We start from the raw sequence: 4,636 nt of genomic DNA on the forward strand, positions 1-4,636 counted from the left end.
ATTGGCATCCTTGATGAGCCACTCGTAGGTATGTTCTAGGCTTTCATGCTTGACCCATTGAAATTTGTGGATCAAATTGCTCATATCATGAAGGTGGCTTCCTTTAACCTATTTGTAAGTGTTGTCTTTGTTGAATTCCGGGTTAAAGTGTTTTGTCAATCTTGTCACCAAGCCTCCATTCATAATGAAAGCCGCGCCATCTTTCCCATTTTCAATGTCCAACCATCTCTTGATCAATAGTTGAATAATATTGTACTCATTTTTTGGCTTCCCACCAACATTAAAAGGACTCAAGGTAGACAAAGTCTAATTCGGTCAAGTGATTGGCTTCTTTTCTAACAATCAAAGTGTTAGCCACGAACTTGTGTCAATACCTAATACCCGGATGATGAATGTATAAGGCATGGCACTCCTTGAAAGTAGTAAATTCACGACCATAGATGGCTTGCCAAAGGGGTTTGCATCAAACTCCAAAGGCTTCTTGATGAATCGGTTATCGTCCTTAAGCCCAAACACTTTACCGAAATCACTTTTATGCATTGTTCTACTCTTGTTTTCGAGGTGGAATTCGACATAATCTCGAGTCTCAATTCTATACTCCCTCAAGGAACTAATGAATTCCAAAAAGGGGTATGTTAAATCATTCATTTCAAAGAGGGAGGATAACCCCATAGACTCGAAGAATGCCTTTGTTTCCTCAAGAACACGCAATTTACCCAAAGCATCTTGACATACAAATTTAGTAGCTAAAATATTTTTATTGACTATCGATTCGAATGCAAGCCTATGCTTATCAGAAATGAAATTTACCTCCGAATAATTTTTCAATTGTTCTACCTCCGAGATAGAAGTAGTAGCTTCTTCGATAGCATTGACGGTTGATGGAGCTTGCTTCCTTTGTTGAACCATGACCAATGCCTTTGATTCAAGAGCTTGTTGTCTCTTGGATAAAGTTGGTGTCTTTGTTGCCTCCTTTAGTCCTTGCCATGGCTATTCTCCTTTCAAATTAGTATCAACAAACCAAGTTTATGCTTTAATGCTCCTTTCTTCATCTAATTTCAATTGAATGCTCAATCAATTTGGGAATTTTAGATATTCTCCTAACCCTAGAAAATTTGATTGATTTTGTGAAGAAATTGTTGTTTGGATGGTCTTATTGTTGATAAAGGAGTGATTTGTTTTTTATTTGAGCAAGTTTGGATTTGATTGTGGTGAATTTGGATGAGAAATTGTTGTTTTTGGATAAGGGGATTGAAGGTTGAAGTGAGGAAAATTATTGTGTTTGTGTTTGAAGAAAGGAAATGAAATGAATAATGAAGGGTGAGTTCCGTGTTTTTGTTCATGTAGTAGGTTGGGACGGGCGACTTGGGGTGGAGATGGGCGGATTTTCAGACAGTGAAAATTTAAAAATCTACTTGGCTTTAGGGACGGGCGTTCAGAAGACGAGACGGGCGGATTTTTGCTTAGCTCGCTCATCTCGAGCTTGGGACGGGCGGATTTCTATCCAGTGCAAAATTGATAATTGGAGATACTTTTAGGGCCCACGTCCTGGGTTGAGGTCGAGCGACCTGAGCTAAAGGACGCTCGAGCTACAGTCGACTCGGGCAGATTCTTCTCCAGGGTAAATTTTTCACTTGTGTCTCTTTCCTAGTCCCCACGAGCTCAGATCTGCTCGTGGGGATCTTCTTCCCGCATCATTTCTTTCTCTTTTCATTGTCATTTCTTCTTGGGTAGCACTACAAAGGCTTTGTTAACCTAGGCATATGTTTCCCCACACTTGGTCATCAAACACTACACATTCAACAAACATTAAAATCCCTCCCTCACTTGCTCTCTTATCACACAAGTTAATCATCAAAGTATATAGAGTGCATTGCAAAAAATGAATAAAGTACAAGTTAAAAGAAATGCAAGTTAAAGGGTTAGAATATTTACAAGTGGTGGTTTAGGGTGAACTCCACCAAACTCTCCTTCTTTTTAGAGGTGTCAAAGGGGTAAAGCCAAGGCGTTATTGATGTTGCTCAACACCTTGTAGAAGTAGTCAAAGTCTTGTTCAGTTTCATGATAAAGGTCTTGCATAGACCCTTACACATTGTCGTCTTCATTGTTGTAATCTGAGTCATAGTGTTGCCAAGGATCTATCAAGCCTTGGTCCAAAGTCATAGCATTCCCAATATAGGGATTAACAAGTCCTTCAAACTCGTCATCCCATAGACCACATACTTCTCTTGCTTCTTTCCCTACGTTGGGTGGATCATGAGTTGACAAGAGCATCTCTCCTTCCTTGTTATCATGGCCAGTGAGGCCTCCATCTATACTTGGCACGGGTGAGCTTTGCAAGCTCTCATTCTTATTGTGAAAAATTTCATGCTCTCCGAATATAGCCATTTCAACATCATCAATATCTTTCTTCCAATTGGGCGGTGTGTATTTGCCCTTCTCTTTGAGATTTCTATCTTTCCCTTGTTCTTTGAAAGGAGATTCCATCTTCTTCTTGTCACCCTCCCAGGTATAGTGATCAACCATAAAGCATGGCTCAAAGAAGTTAGGAGCTCTCATAGTCTTATCGAGATTTAAAGTGTGTTTCATCACCTACTTCAAGTGTGAGCTCTCCATGTTTCACATCGATCACAGCTCCGGCGGTGTATAGGAATGGTCTTCCTAGAATGATTGGAATGTTGGGATCCTCCTCCATATCAACAATGACAAAGTCCACCGTCATGAAAAACTTTCCAACTCTCACGGGCACATCTTCCCATACTCCTAGTGGTTTCTTTATTGTTCGCTCCGCCATTTATAAGGTCATGTTGGTGCACTTGAGCTCTCCCACTTTTAGTCTTTCACATACCGAATATGGCATGACACTCACACTTGCACCTAGAACACATATTGCCTTGTTGATAATGGTATCACCAATGGTACATGGAATGGAGAAGCTTCCCGGATCCTTGAGCTTTGGAGGGGAATTCCCTTGAAGATTGCACTACTTACCTTTATAAAGGCAATGGTTTCCATCTTCCTTATCGAGTTCTTCTTGGTAAGGATATCTTTCATGTATTTTGCATATGCCGGAACATGGTTGATTAGCTCTGTGAATGGTATAGAAACCTCTAAGTTCTTCACAATCTCTATTTACTTTCCAAGTTGCTCATCAAGCTTGGGCTTGGCTTGGCGACTTGGGAATGGAAGTCTAATCTCAATAGGCTCTTTCTCAATTTCTATGGCCTTCTCTTCATTTCTCTTCTTTGATGAGTCAGTGGTAGTTGTCTCTACCACCTTAGGATTTCTCCTTAATGGTTCAATCACATCACTTTGCTTGACATTCTCCTTAACAATATTCTCTTCAATTGGCATCTTTGCTCCCTCATATCTTGTACCACTCCTCAAGTGGATGGCATTGATGGTCTCATATGTTGTAGGAGGATTTCCTTGAGGAGGTAATTGTCTTTTTTGTCTTTGGGAACTATAAGAGGCCAATTGAGACAATTGAGTCTCCAACATTTTGGTGTGAGCATGGATATTGTTGATGGTAGTGTCTTTGGCTTGGCTATCTCTTTGCATTTAAGCAAAGAAATCTTGTTAGCTCTTTTGCATTTGGAGGACTTCTATTTGAACATCAAAAGCTTAGTCATTGGATTGATTGTAGTATGGTCTTTGAGTAGGATTCCTCATTGGAGGTGGTGTGTATGTGGGTTGAGGGTTTTGGACATTTTGGCTCTTGTATGAGAGGTTTAAGTGCAATTGAGTATTCTCATTATAATAGTTGGAATAAGTGGTGTCATTATTGTATGCTTGGAAAGCATTCACTTTTTCATTTGTTCCCCTACATTCGTGTCGATCATGTCCCAAGGTTCCACAACTCTCATACACTCCATTTGGGAATGGAGATGTTGCCTCCATAGCATTGACATATTGTTTGGGTAATTTAGAAGCTTCATCAAGCTTGGCCATGGCTTTCTCAAATTTTAAGTTTATGGTCTCAATATGGGCACTTAGTTGGGCACTCAATTATGTGACGGAGTCAACCACATGCCTCCCTCCCCAAGTGGTTTTTCTTGGCATACTATTTTGGGAGTTATGAACCGCCATTTCTTCGATTTTAGCCCATGTTTAGTTGTTATCAACCTCGGTGAATCTCCCATTAGAGCCCATGTTAAGCACATTTCTTGAGTCTTCATATAAGTCATTCCAAAATTGTTTGATGATGAACCACTCGCCTAGTACATGATGACGACAAGAGCGACTTGTATCCTTGAATCTCTCCCAAGCCTCATATAGAGACTCTTTATCTCTTTGCTTGAACCCGGTGATTTGGGCTCTCAACATGTTAGTCTTCTCCGGAGGATAGAACTTCTTCTAAAAGGAAAGTGCTAACTTCTTCCATGAATCAATTCCAAGGGTAGCATTGTCTAGGCTTTTTAACCATTGCTTTGCGGCTCCGATCAAGAAAAAAGGAAACAACACCCATCGAATTTGGTCTTGAGTTACCCCGCTTTGAGAGATTGCATCACAATAGTCACTAGGCATCCCACCAAATTAACTTTTCTCAACTAATTGTATGAATGCGGATTTGGCAATGAAATTACCGGTTAAGTGAGGTGGTGTTGGAGTACCATTGGGTAGGTTCTCCTCGGTT

At 40.4% G+C, this 4,636-nt stretch overlaps 1 non-coding gene across 1 annotated transcript; it reads left to right on the forward strand.

Annotated features, from left to right (window-relative positions):
- The first annotated feature begins 4,219 nt into the window (after positions 1-4,219).
- LOC141640061 (small nucleolar RNA R71) lies at positions 4,220-4,326 on the forward strand. Its single transcript, XR_012542807.1, has one exon. It is a non-coding gene; the product is annotated as a small nucleolar RNA R71 (small nucleolar RNA).
- Positions 4,327-4,636: the final 310 nt, after the last annotated feature.

This window comes from Silene latifolia, unplaced genomic scaffold (genome assembly GCF_048544455.1).
Source record: "Silene latifolia isolate original U9 population unplaced genomic scaffold, ASM4854445v1 scaffold_70, whole genome shotgun sequence".
In the NCBI taxonomy this organism is placed as follows: Eukaryota; Viridiplantae; Streptophyta; class Magnoliopsida; order Caryophyllales; family Caryophyllaceae; genus Silene; species Silene latifolia.